This window comes from Cryptomeria japonica, unplaced genomic scaffold (assembly GCF_030272615.1).
Source record: "Cryptomeria japonica unplaced genomic scaffold, Sugi_1.0 HiC_scaffold_108, whole genome shotgun sequence".
Taxonomy (NCBI): Eukaryota; Viridiplantae; Streptophyta; class Pinopsida; order Cupressales; family Cupressaceae; genus Cryptomeria; species Cryptomeria japonica.
In genome coordinates this window covers 365,001-377,400 of record NW_026728930.1, presented here as the reverse complement: position 1 = coordinate 377,400, position 12,400 = coordinate 365,001, and the positions used below count along the sequence as shown (strand labels likewise).

At 58.6% G+C, this 12,400-nt stretch overlaps 1 non-coding gene across 1 annotated transcript; it reads right to left on the bottom strand.

Moving 5' to 3' along the window:
- Positions 1-68: 68 nt before the first annotated feature.
- LOC131865297 (5S ribosomal RNA) lies at positions 69-187 on the bottom strand. Its single transcript, XR_009364025.1, has one exon. It is a non-coding gene; the product is annotated as a 5S ribosomal RNA (ribosomal RNA).
- Between the last annotated feature and the right edge of the window lie 12,213 nt (positions 188-12,400).

Here is a 12,400-nt window from a genome sequence, read left to right as displayed (position 1 = left end):
CGACGAGAACGCAAACGGGCAAAAGGTTTATTCAAATAGCATTGCGACGCCCGGCGAAAAACTAAGAAAGGGTGCAACACCGGGACTTCCCGGGAGGTCACCCATCCTAGTACTACTCCGGCCCAAGCGCGCTTAACTGCGGAGTTCTGATGGGATCCGGTGCACTAACGCTGGTATGATCGCACCCGTTATGAGCTTGTCGCAGTGTGTACTTAGCAAACCGCGACCCACGTGCGAATCCACCCCGGCCACCCACCCCCGTCGAGGTGCACACCCTCCCTCGCGAAGTGCGCCCCGTTCGCCAAGTGTGAGCCCTGCCCGGGTGCGCGCACCTTGCTAGGGCGTCGGGTGTGCACCCGGCCCGGCCTACGTGCGTGCACCTGGACGGGGCGTCGTGTGCGTGCAGTGTCCCGTCTGCAACGCGGTGCCCACACACCACCTCGGGCGCAACGACCTGCGCTCACATGTGGGCCGAGTGCACCTTGGTGCATGTTCGGGGCGCCTCGGGTGCACGCTCGATCTTGCCCCGGTGCACCAAGGCGCTCGGTTTGCCCCGGGTGCGCACTTGGTGCAAGGTGGGCACCCAAAATAGGGATCAAGCACCAAAACACAAGTTTCGGGATGCAAAATGGGACCCAAGGACCACAAATGCGTTCCAAGACCCATGATGGGTCCACGAGAACAAAAATGTGTTCCGAGACTTAATAAACAAATATTGGGTTTTAGGAGAAGAAACATGCTCTGATGCCCAAAACGAGAATCGACCCCGAAAAGGCCACAGGCCAAAAGTGGGATGCGAGACAAAAAAAAATGGGACCCGAGGACCAAAATTGGGTTCCCAGGTCGAAGACAGGGCAACCGGACAAGAAACGACCTCTAAGGCTCGAAATGAGTCCCGACGACTAAAACTTGACAAGAAGCACCCATCAGGCACCCAACTCGACACCCATGGGATGCCGACCCACCCGGGCTTCCACCTAGCACACCTTGGCACCCACCCACCCTCGCACCCAACCTCGCACCCAACTTAGCACCTTTGAACCCACATTGGCACTCACCCTGACCCTGGCACCTTGGAACCCACATTGGCACTCACCTTGACCCTGGCACCCACCTTTGCACTCACCTTGGGACCCACCCTGGCTCCCACCTCGGCACCCACCCAGACACCCACCTTGGTTCCTTGGCACCCACCTTGGATCCTTGGCACCCACCCCGACACCCACCTTGGCACGCAACTTGGCTACTTGCCACCCACCTTGGCTCCTTGACGCCCACCCCGACAACCACCCCGTGACCTACCCTGGCTAGGGTTGGTGCACACCCACCCTGGTGCCCACCTTGGCACCCACCCCATGACCCACCTTGGCACGCACCTTAGTACCCACCCTGTTACCCACCCTAGGACCCACCCCGTGACCCACCTTGGCCAGGGTGGGTGCACCCACCCTGGTGCCCACCTTGGCACCCACCCATCCTAGCACCCAGCCTGTGACCGGGCTTGGAACCCAACCTTGCACCCGTCTTGGCCAGTGTGGGTGCGCACCCATCCTGGCACCCACGTTGTGACACACCCTTTAACCCACGCACCCTAGCAGCCACGTTGGCACCCACCTTGGAACACAACCTAGCAACTTGGCACCCACCCCGTGACCCACCTTGGCATCCACCATAGCAGTCGCCCACTTGGCACCCACCTTGGAACCCAAGTTGGCACCCACCTCGGCACCCACCTTGACACTTGTGGACCCACCTTGCCACTCACCCTAGCATCGACCCATCCTAGCACCCACCCTGGCACCTTTGCACCCTAGCACTCACCCATCCTAGCACCTAACCTGTGACCCACCTTGACACTCACCCTCGCACCCACCTTGGAACCCAACCTAGCACCCACCCACCCTGACACCAACCCTAGCACCTACCCACCCTTGCACCCACCCTGTGACCCATCTTGGCACCCACCCATCCTACCACTCAACCTATCACCCACCTTCTCACCCACCTTGGCATCCACCTTAGCACCCACCCACACTGGCACCTTGGCACCCACCTCGGGCAAGGTGGGTGCACACCCACCCTGACACCCAATTTAGAACCAACCGAGCATGTTACCCACCTTGGCACCCACATTGCAGCCCACCCTAGTACCCACCCTATGACCCACATTGGCATCCACACCCTAGCACCCAGGCACCTCGACACCCGCCTTGACACGCACCCTAGCACTAAACCTGTGACCCACCTTGGAACTCACCCTAGAACCCACCCACCCTGTGAACCACCTTGGCATCCACCTTAGCACCCACCCACCTTGGCACCCACTCTAGCACTCACCCATCCTAACACCCAACTTGTTACCCACCTTGGCACCCGCCCTCGCGTCCACCTTGAAACCCACCCTAGCACCCACCCACGCAGGAGCCCACCTTGGCACCCAACCTAACACCCACGCATCCTGGCACCCAACTTGTGACCCACCTTGGAACCCACCCTAGTACCCACCTTTGAACCCACTATATCACCAACCCACCTTGGCACCCACCCTATGACCCTCTTTGGAATCCACCCTAGCACGCACCCACCCTGGCACCCACCATGGAGCGCACCCTAGCACCCACCCACCTCGGCACGCACCTCAACACCCACCTTGGTGTGCGCACTGCGCCAACCTCTCAAAGACCCTATGTGGTGCGCTCCAAAGTGTACACCTTTGGTGCGCTCCAAGGTGCGCACCTTTGGTGCACACCGAGGTGCACACCAAAGTGTGCACCGAGGTGAGCACCAAAGTGCACTCCAAGGTGCACACCAAGGCGTGCACCTTTGGTGCGGTCAATGCAAACGAATTCGGAAGTTGGGGTCGATGTCCTAATCGCTGCTGCAGACTACACGTATGAGAATCGGACAAATAGCTTTATATAGGGGAGGTGTTGCGTTTGATGGGTCGACTCCCCTGGTTGTGTGCACTGCACCAACTTCAAAGACCCTGTCTTGTTTAAGAAGTCAAAAGTTGGGGTGGATGTCCTAATCATTGCTGCAGTCTACGCATGTATGAGAATCAGACAAATAGCTTATATAGGGGAGGTGTTGCATTCGGTGGGTTGACTCCCCTGGTTGTGCGCACTGCGCCAACCTCAAAGACCCCGCATAGCAGAAGAAGTCGGAAGTCGGATTTTGGTGAGCACCAAGGCGTGCACCTTTGGTGCGGTCAACGCAGACGAATTCAGAAGTTGGGGTGGATGTCCTAATCGTTGTTGCAGGCTACACATGTATGAGAATCAGACAAATAGCTTATATAGGGGAGGTGTTGGGTTTGATGGGTCAACTCCCTTGGTTGTGCGCATTACGCCAACCTCAAAGACCTTGTTTTCGTTAAGAAGTCAAAAGTTGGGGTCAATGTCCTAATGGCTCCTGTAGGCTACACATGTATGAGAATCGGACAAATAGCTTATATAGGGGAGGTGTTGGGTTTGATGGGTCGACTCCCCTGGTTGTGCGCATTACGTCAACCTCAAAGACCTTGTTTTCGTTAAGAAGTCAAAAGTTGGGGTCGATGTCCTAATTGCTCCTGTAGACTACACATGTATGAGAATCAGACAAATAGCTTATATAGGGGAGGTGTTGGGTTTGATGGGTTGACTCCCCTAGTTGTTCGCATTACACCAACCTCAAAGACCTTGTTTTCGTTTAGAAGCCGAAAGTTGGGGTCGATGTCCTAATTGCTCCTGCAGGCTACGCATGTATGAGAATCAGACAAATAGCTTATATAGGGGAGGTGTTGGGTTTGATGGGTCGACTCCCCTGGTTGTGCGCATTGCGCCAACCTCAAAGACCCTGCATTGCGGATGAAGTCGAAAGTCAGAGTTTGGTGTGCTACAAGGTGTGGTCGAAGGTGCTCACCTAGGTGTGCACCTTTGGAGCGCAGGAAAAGTGCCCTCCAAAAGTGCGCACCTTTGGAGTGCACAAAAGTGCCCTCCAAAAGTGCGCACCTTTGGAGCGCACAAAAGTGCCCTCCAAAAAGTGCCCTCCAAAAGTGCGCACCTTTGGAGCGCACAAAAGTGCCCTCCAAAAAGTGCCCTCCAAAAGTGCGCACCTTTGGAGTGCAGAAAAGTGCCCTCCAAAAAGTGCCCTCCAAAAGTGTGCACCTTTGGAGTGCACAAAAGTGCCCTCCAAAAGTGCGCACCTTTGGAGCGCAGAAAAGTGCCCTCCAAAAAGTGCCCTCCAAAAGTGCGCACCTTTGGAGCGCAGAAAAGTGCCCTCCAAAAAGTGCCCTCCAAAAGTGCGCACCTTTGGAGCGCAGAAAAGTGCCCTCCAAAAAGTGCCCTCCAAAAGTGCGCACCTTTGGAGCGCAGAAAAGTGCCCTCCAAAAAGTGCCCTCCAAAAGTGCGCACCTTTGGAGCGCACAAAAGTGCCCTCCAAAAAGTGCCCTCCAAAAGTGCGCACCTTTGGAGCGCACAAAAGTGCCCTCCAAAAGTGCGCACCTTTGGAGCGCACAAAAGTGCCCTCCAAAAGTGCGCACTTTTGGTGCGCACCAAGGCGCTGGTTCGGTCGTTGCAGGCGAGTTCGGAAGTTGGGGTCGATGTCCTGAGCGGAGGTGCAAACTACACAGGTGTCGGAATCGGACAAATAGCTTATATAGGGGAGGTGTATGCTTCGATGGGTCGACTCCCCAGGTTGAGCGCACCGCGCCAACCTCAAAGACCCTACGGTATGGATGAAGTCGGAAGTTGGGTCCGATGACCGATTCGATTAGTAGGTATGCTCATGAGGTCGGAATTTGGGTCCGATGACCTGCCATGTGCAGGAAGGCGAATGTTGGCACTGTGCGTTGCAAGGTGCACACCAAGGTGCTGGTGCGGTCTTTTTAGTCGAGTTCGGAAGTTGGGGTCGATGTCCTGATCGGAGGTGCAAGCTACACAGGTGTGGGAATCGGACAAATAGCTTATATAGGGGAGGTGTATGCTTCGTTGGGTCGACTCCCCGGGTTGAGCGCACCGCGCCAACCTCAAAGACCCTACGGTATGGATGAAGTCGGAAGTTGGGTCCGATGACCGATTCGATATGTAGGCATACTCGCGAGGTCGGAATTTGGGTCCGATGACCTGCCATGTGCAGGAAGGCGAATGTTGGCACTGTGCGTTGCAAGGTGCGCACCAAGGCGCTGGTTCGGTCGTTGCAGGCGAGTTCGGAAGTTGGGGTCGATGTCCTGATCGGAGGTGCAAACTACACAGGTGTGGGAATCGGACAAATAGCTTATATAGGGGAGGTGTATGCTTCGTTGGGTCGACTCCCCGGGTTGAGCGCACCGCGCCAACCTCAAAGACCCTACGGTATGGATGAAGTCGGAAGTTGTGTCCGATGACCGATTCGATATGTAGGCATACTCGCGAGGTCGGAATTTGGGTCCGATGACCTGCCATGTGCAGGAAGGCGAATGTTGGGACTGTGCGTCGCAAGGTGCGCACCAAGGCGCTGGTGCCGTCGTTGCAGTCGAGTTCGGAAGTTGGGGTCGATGTCCTGGTCAGAGGTGCAAACTACACAGGTGTGGGAATCGGACAAATAGCTTATATAGGGGAGGTGTATGCTTCGATGGGTCGACTCCCCGGGTTGAGCGCACCGCGCCAACCTCAAAGACCCTACAGTATGGATGAAGTCGGAAGTTGGGTCCGATGACCGATTCGATACGTAGGCATATTGGCGAGGTCTGAATTTGTGTCCGATGACCTGCCATGCGCAGGAAGGCGGAATTTGGGTCCGATGACCGAGTTGATGGCGTGCCATGCGCAGAAAGGCGGAATTTGGGTCCGATGACCGAGTTGATGTTGATGGCCCGCCATGCACAGGAAGGCGGAATTTGGGTCCGATGACCGATTTGAAGGCGTGCCATGCGCAGAAAGGCGGAGTTTGGGTCCGATGACCGAGTTGATATTGATGGCCCGCCATGCGCAGGAAGGCGGAATTTGGGTCCGATGACCTGACATACGCATGGAGTCCGACTCGGGGGCCGATGTTCGATTCGATGACTTGCATTGTGGGTAAAGTCGGAAGTTGTGGTCTTTGACCCGATTCGATGACCAGACTTCGGCTGCTTGAGAATCGGACAAATAACTTATATAGGGGAGGTAGTGTTCTCGAGCATCCTCCCCCCGTGCCCGTTTATGTCGATTGATGCTGGTGCTCGACTGGTTGGAGCGCTCGGATGCAAAAATCTTGCACCAGGATTTATCGATTGTGATGGACACGGCAAGTCTCCTGATTGCTATGCAGGAGCTCATCGTGAATCTCTATGCGGCCTTGGTATGGACTCGACCTGCGGAATGGTTCGGCAATGGTAGTCGCTCCAACACGTCCTTGCAATGGCCACAGAGGTGATTCGACTAGAGCTCCAGTCTAGCTTTTGGGTTGCTTGGCGGACTAGTATAGCCGCGATCGAGTTCCGGCCATGAACGTTTTAGATAGCTCTTGGGCTTTCTGGGACGGAAGTCGGAAGTTTGGGCTGTTGTCCGATTTGATGACCATTCTTCGGATGTGTGAGAATCGGACAAATAACTTATATAGGGGACTGTGTTGTCTCACGCAGCCCCCTCCGTGCCCCTCTATCTCGACCGATGTTGGTGCTTGAAAGGGTTGGGATCGCTCGGATTTATAAACGTGCACCACCATTTGTCGAGTGTGAGGGACGCGGCAGGTCTCCTAAATGCTATACGGGCGCTCTCTGAGAATCTCTATCCGGCCTCGACACAGACTAGTCTTGCTGAATGGTTTGGCACTGGTAGTCGATCCAACACGTCGTTGTTGTGGCCGCCTAGGCGATTCGATTCGAGCCCCCGTCTAGCTTTTGGGTTGCTTGGCGGATTTTGCCCTATCCGCAAGTGAGCTCGGTCCCTAAACGTTCGAGAAACCCGATTGCTATGCGCCGACTCTCTTTCTTGCGAGCCTCCATCTAGCTTTTGGGTCTCTACGGAACGGAAGTCGGAATCTGGGACCGTTGTTTGATTCGACGAGGCAGACTACGGTTGTGCGAGAATCGGACAAATAACTTATATAGGGGAGGTGTTGACTGGAGCATTCTCCCCCGTGCCCCTCTAACTCGACCAATGCTGGCGCTCGAACGGTGGTAGCGCTCGGATTTTCGTTGAGCGCCAGCATTGGTCGATTTAGAGGGGCATGCGAGATTCCCGAATGCTATGCGAGGGCTCTAACGGAAATGTCTATTGGTTTCGGTATGGATGCAATTGCGAGTGGTTCGGCAAAGGTAGTCGTTCCGATGCGTCCATGTCGTGGCCAAATCGATAATTCGATTTGAGCCCTCGTATAGCATTTGGGTCTCTCGATGTGATTCCGCATTCCAGTCCCTTTGGGCACTGCTTGAGCCGCATCCCAGGGGGTTCCCTTCCCAATAATCTGCCTCGCAACCCGATTGCTATGCGGTGAGGCTCCTCGGCCGCCTCGGAACTATCTGTGTATCAGACGCATCGCGGGATAAGGGGTTGGCAACGGTAGTCGCCCCAAGCGCGTCCGATGCTTGGACCATTCCGAGGCGGCCCTGAAGCCTCTTCCGTCTAGCCGTTGGGTCCTTCTCGCCGCATCCCTTGCCTCGCACCCCGATTGCTATGCGGTGAGGCTCCTCGGCCGCCTTGGAACTATCTGTGTATCAGACGCATCGCGGGATAAGGGGTTGTCACTGGTAGTCGCCCCAAGCGCGTCCGATGCTTGGACCATTCCGAGGCGGCCCTGAAGCCTCTTCCGTCTAGCCGTTGGGTCCTTCTCGCCGCATCCCTCGACTCGCACCCCGATTGCTATGCGGTGAGGCTCCTCGGCCGCCTTGGAACTATCTGTGTATCGGACGCGTCGCGGGATAAGGGGTTGTCACTGGTAGTCGCCCCAAGCGCGTCCGATGCTTGGACCATTCCGAGGCGGCCCTGAAGCCTCTTCCGTCTAGCCGTTGGGTCCTTCTCGCCGCATCCCTCGCCTCGCACCCCGATTGCTATGCGGTGAGGCTCCTCGGCCGCCTTGGAACTATCTGTGTATCGGACGCGTCGCGGGATAAGGGGTTGTCACTGGTAGTCGCCCCAAGCGCGTGCGATGCATGGACCATTCCCAGGCGGCCCTGAAGCCTCTTCCGTCTAGCCGTTGGGTCCTTCTCGCCGCATCCCTCGCCTCGCACCCCGATTGCTATGCGGTGAGGCTCCTCGGCCGCCTTGGAACTATCTGTGTATCGGACGCGTCGCGGGATAAGGGGTTGTCACTGGTAGTCGCCCCAAGCGCGTCCGATGCTTGGACCATTCCGAGGCGGCCCTGAAGCCTCTTCCGTCTAGCCGTTGGGTCCTTCTCGCCGCATCCCTCGCCTCGCACCCCGATTGCTATGCGGTGAGGCTCCTCGGCCGCCTTGGAACTATCTGTGTATCGGACGCGTCGCGGGATAAGGGGTTGTCACTGGTAGTCGCCCCAAGCGCGTCCGATGCTTGGACCATTCCGAGGCGGCCCTGAAGCCTCTTCCGTCTAGCCGTTGGGTCCTTCTCGCCGCATCCCTCGCCTCGCACCCCGATTGCTATGCGGTGAGGCTCCTCGGCCGCCTTGGAACTATCTGTGTATCGGACGCGTCGCGGGATAAGGGGTTGTCACTGGTAGTCGCCCCAAGCGCGTCCGATGCTTGGACCATTCCGAGGCGGCCCTGAAGCCTCTTCCGTCTAGCCGTTGGGTCCTTCTCGCCGCATCCCTCGCCTCGCACCCCGATTGCTATGCGGTGAGGCTCCTCGGCCGCCTTGGAACTATCTGTGTATCGGACGCATCGCGGGATAAGGGGTTGTCACTGGTAGTCGCCCCAAGCGCGTCCGATGCTTGGACCATTCCGAGGCGGCCCTGAAGCCTCTTCCGTCTAGCCGTTGGGTCCTTCTCGCCGCATCCCTCGCCTCGCACCCCGATTGCTATGCGGTGAGGCTCCTCGGCCGCCTTGGAACTATCTGTGTATCGGACGCGTCGCGGGATAAGGGGTTGTCACTGGTAGTCGCCCCAAGCGCGTCCGATGCTTGGACCATTCCGAGGCGGACCTGAAGCCTCTTCCGTCTAGCCGTTGGGTCCTTCTCGCCGCATCCCTCGCCTCGCACCCCGATTGCTATGCGGTGAGGCTCCTCGGCCGCCTTGGAACTATCTGTGTATCGGACGCGTCGCGGGATAAGGGGTTGTCACTGGTAGTCGCCCCAAGCGCGTCCGATGCTTGGACCATTCCGAGGCGGACCTGAAGCCTCTTCCGTCTAGCCGTTGGGTCCTTCTCGCCGCATCCCTCGCCTCGCACCCCGATTGCTATGCGGTGAGGCTCCTCGGCCGCCTTGGAACTATCTGTGTATCGGACGCGTCGCGGGATAAGGGGTTGTCACTGGTAGTCGCCCCAAGCGCGTCCGATGCTTGGACCATTCCGAGGCGGCCCTGAAGCCTCTTCCGTCTAGCCGTTGGGTCCTTCTCGCCGCATCCCTCGCCTCGCACCCCGATTGCTATGCGGTGAGGCTCCTCGGCCGCCTTGGAACTATCTGTGTATCGGACGCATCGCGGGATAAGGGGTTGTCACTGGTAGTCGCCCCAAGCGCGTCCGATGCTTGGACCATTCCGAGGCGGCCCTGAAGCCTCTTCCGTCTAGCCGTTGGGTCCTTCTCGCCGCATCCCTCGCCTCGCACCCCGATTGCTATGCGGTGAGGCTCCTCGGCCGCCTTGGAACTATCTGTGTATCGGACGCGTCGCGGGATAAGGGGTTGTCACTGGTAGTCGCCCCAAGCGCGTCCGATGCTTGGACCATTCCGAGGCGGACCTGAAGCCTCTTCCGTCTAGCCGTTGGGTCCTTCTCGCCGCATCCCTCGCCTCGCACCCCGATTGCTATGCGGTGAGGCTCCTCGGCCGCCTTGGAACTATCTGTGTATCGGACGCGTCGCGGGATAAGGGGTTGTCACTGGTAGTCGCCCCAAGCGCGTCCGATGCTTGGACCATTCCGAGGCGGCCCTGAAGCCTCTTCCGTCTAGCCGTTGGGTCCTTCTCGCCGCATCCCTCGCCTCGCACCCCGATTGCTATGCGGTGAGGCTCCTCGGCCGCCTTGGAACTATCTGTGTATCGGACGCGTCGCGGGATAAGGGGTTGTCACTGGTAGTCGCCCCAAGCGCGTCCGATGCTTGGACCATTCCGAGGCGGACCTGAAGCCTCTTCCCTCTAGCCGTTGGGGCTTTCTCGCCGCATCCCTCGCCTCGCACCCCGATTGCTATTCGGTGAGGCTCCTCGGCCGCCTTGGAACTATCTGTGTATCGGACGCATCGCGGGATAAGGGGTTGGCAGTGGTAGTCGCCCCAAGCGCGTCCGATGCTTGGACCATTCCGAGGCGGCCCTGCAGCCTCTTCCGTCTAGCCGTTGGGGCCATCTCGCTGCATCCCCCACCTCGCACCACGATTGCTATGCGGTGAGGCTCCTTGGCCGCCTCGGAACTATCTGTGTATCGGACGCATCGCGGGATAAGGGGTTGTCACTGGTAGTCGCCCCAAGCGCGTCCGATGCTTGGACTATTCCGAGGCGGCCCTGCAGCCTCTTCCGTCTAGCCGTTGGGGCCATCTCGCCGCATCCCCCAGCTCCTCGGCCGCCTCGGAACTATCTGTGTATCGGACGCATCGCGGGATAAGGGGTTGGCAGTGGTAGTCGCCCCAAGCGCGTTCGATGCTTGGACTATTCCGAGGCGGCCCCGCAGCCTCTTCCGTCTACCCTTTGGGGCCATCTCGCCGCATCCCTCGCCTCGCACCCCGATTGCTATGCGGTGAGGCTCCTCGGCCGCCTGGGAACTATCTTCGTATCGGATGCATCGCGGGATAAGGGGTTGTCACTGGTAGTCGCCCCAAGCGCGTCCGATGCTTGGACTATTCCGAGGCGGCCCTGTGGCCTCTTCCGTCTAGCCGTTGGGGCCATCTCGCCGCATCCCTCACCTCGCACCCCCATTGCTATGCGGTGAGGCTCCTCGGCCGCCTTGGAACTGTCTTCGTATCGGAAGCATCGCGGGATAAGGGGTTGTCACTGGTAGTCGCCCCAAGCGCGTCCGATGCTTGGACTATTCCGAGGCGGCCCTGCAGCCTCTTCCGTCTAGCCGTTGGGGCCATCTCGCCGCATCCCCCACCTCGCACCCGGATTGCTATGCGGTGAGGCTCCTCGGCCGCCTTGGAACTATCTTCGTATCGGACGCATCGCGGGATAAGGGGTTGTCACTGGTAGTCGCCCCAAGCGCGTCCGATGCTTGGACTATTCCGACGCGGCCCTGTGGCCTCTTCCGTCTAGCCGTTGGGGCCATCTCGCCGCATCCCCCACCTCGCACCCCGATTGCTATGCGGTGAGGCTCCTCGGCCGCCTTGGAACCATCTTCGTATCGGACGCATCGCGGGATGAGGGGTTGTCACTGGTAGTCGCCCCAAGCGCGTCCGATGCTTGGACCATTCCGAGGCGGCCCTGAAGCCTCTTCCGTCTAGCCGTTGGGGCCTTCCCGCCCCATCCCTCGCCTCGCACCCCCGATTGCTATGCGGTGAGGCTCCTCGGCCGCCTTGGAACCATCTGTGTATCGGACGCATCGCGGGATAAGGGGTTGGCACTGGTAGTCGCCCCAAGCGCGTCCGATGCTTGGAGCATTCCGAGGTGGCCCTGAAGCCTCTTCCGTCTAGCCGTTGGGGCCTTCCCGCCCCATCCCTCGCCTCGCACCCCGATTGATATGCGGTGAGGCTCCTCGGCCGCCTTGGAACTATCTGTGTATCGGACGCATCGCGGGATAAGGGGTTGGCACTGGTAGTCGTCCCAATCGCGTCCGATGCTTGGACCATTCCGAGGCGGCCCTGCAGCCTCTTCCGTTTAGCCGTCGGGGCCTTCCCGCCGCATCCCTCGCCTCGCATCCCGATTCCTATGCGGTGAGTCTTCTCGGCCGCCGCGGAACTATACCTGTTATTGCTACTGCATCCTTCGGCTGGTAACCTCCTCTGCCGCCTTGGAACGTTCTCTTTGTCGGACGCGTCGCGGGATAAGGGGTTGGCACTGGTAGTCGCCCCAAGCGCGCCCGATGCATAGACCGCTCCGAGTTGACCTTGCTTTCAGCCTCTCACATGCATAGACCTCTCTGAGTCGACCCTGCAGCCTCTCACGTTTAGCCTTTGGAATCTCGCCTCACAACATGATTGCTATCCTTGATGCATCCCTTGCCTCGAGCCCTGATTGCTTTCTTGGCTGCATCCCTCCTCTCCTCACAGCCCGGTTGTCATCACTGCTTCATCCGTCGCTTCATGCATTCTGGCTGCTGGGCCCTTCCCACCGCACACCTCGATTGCTATCTCTTCTGCATCACACACCCCGATTGCTATCTCTGCTACATCCCTCGGCTCTCACTTCTGCATCCTTC